Here is a 1,340-nt window from a genome sequence, read left to right as displayed (position 1 = left end):
AAAAAAAAAACAAACAAAGAACATATGTATGTATATGCCAAAAACCGCTTTTGCATAGCAGAAAGTGCAGTGACCAAAACATGCATATATTTATATAAAAGATTAAGGTATGAATAAATAAAAGTACTTTGCAAAAAGCATACAAATTATATACGTATATTAAAAAAAAATCACAAAYATAAATTGCTACTAGGCCAACACATTTAAAACAAAGTAAATATAGTAAAATTAGATTATAAATAACTTCTGTGAAAAAATTAAATAATAAAATATAAAAACAAAATTTTAGGAAAATAATAAAATTTAGAAAAAATTACAAAATTTTACTAAAGTTATCCAGTACTGTGACTAGTATTTAATAATAATATTAAACAAAGTGCAAAATATAAATCGGGCGCGGTCTAACAATAAAAATAACAAATAYTATAATATGAATCGGGCACGATAGAATTAGAAGAAAATTACAACATACATATGTACATACTCTACAAAGGAGGAAACGGAAGCAAGAGGACACTAAAAAAAAGGAGGAAATTAGGAAAGGAAAATTAAACACAGGAGGACRTAGGAGTAGAACACACACAACACTAAACACAAGAGGAAACTGAAACGTAAGCAGAAGATAATATCCCCAAAATTGTGAAAAATATATGTACTTTTTCCTACCAAAACTCCCTTGAGGCGAGACAAAGTAATTCGTTTCCATTTTTTATTAACATATGTAAATATGTGTGGTTTTATCAAATATAAAACCTATATAATCCATTTAATCGATTTCTAAACGGGAACGAAAAAAAGTTAAAAAAATATATCATTCATATATTTTTATAAATACAAATGGAAATCATTTACTGCCTTCTAAGCTTACCCTAGTGTATACAAACACACCCACTACAACAGAAAACTAACCAATTATATTCAAGTATTTACTTGCAAATCTTTCCAGCAATTCCCCTTCTATTCCTTCAAACAGTAAGCAGAAAGGTATAAAAAAGCATAATTTCCGATATACAAGCGGATAAATACAAACATACATATTTATATATTAATTACCCAAGTCATACTTGCCAAATACATGAATTTAATAAACATAAATTTGTACTTACAAACACATACAAACAAACATTCACATTAATATTAATATTTGAAGAATGTACTGGCTACTCCGCAAGTGCAGAGGTTAATGACCTGCACATCGCTATATTCTGATCGCGCAAATATAAGTACATATATCGTCGGCTTAACGTGCAAAGGTGCTAAGTCCACTTACGGTCAAAATTGATATTTTGAAGAAGTTCGATAGATAAATATAAAACACATCAGCTAAAACAAAAAAAAAA

The sequence above is a fragment of the Bactrocera latifrons genome, unplaced genomic scaffold, assembly GCF_001853355.1.
Source record: "Bactrocera latifrons isolate USDA-ARS-PBARC rearing strain unplaced genomic scaffold, ASM185335v1 scaffold_737, whole genome shotgun sequence".
In the NCBI taxonomy this organism is placed as follows: Eukaryota; Metazoa; Arthropoda; class Insecta; order Diptera; family Tephritidae; genus Bactrocera; species Bactrocera latifrons.
This window is presented reverse-complemented; position numbering follows the sequence as displayed.